The sequence below is a fragment of the Alligator sinensis genome, unplaced genomic scaffold (assembly GCF_000455745.1).
Source record: "Alligator sinensis unplaced genomic scaffold, ASM45574v1 scaffold1302_1, whole genome shotgun sequence".
Classification (NCBI taxonomy): domain Eukaryota; kingdom Metazoa; phylum Chordata; order Crocodylia; family Alligatoridae; genus Alligator; species Alligator sinensis.
This window is the reverse complement of record NW_005842612.1, coordinates 356,451-356,734: the sequence shown is the minus strand read 5'-3', so window position 1 is coordinate 356,734 and position 284 is coordinate 356,451.

The window sequence follows — 284 nt, the reverse complement described above, 5'->3', positions numbered from 1 at the left end:
GCCCCAGCCCCCTGCTCCCTCAGCCCCAGGCTAAGCCCCATAAGGGCACAGAAGCCCCCCATCGGCCGAGTCCGAGACCCCCAGCCCTGCCAGTGCCCTCACTCCCGACCCACAGCCCCCTGCCACCACTCCCGACACCCACCTTGAGCAGCAGGAACTTCTGGAGGGGCTCGTACCACTGGAAGAGCAGGAGGCTGCTGGGCAGCGCCGCGCACAGGAAGGTGGCGCCCGATGTGGGGTGTCGCACTGGGGGCCGGGGCATGGGGGAGGATCAGCGAGGAAAA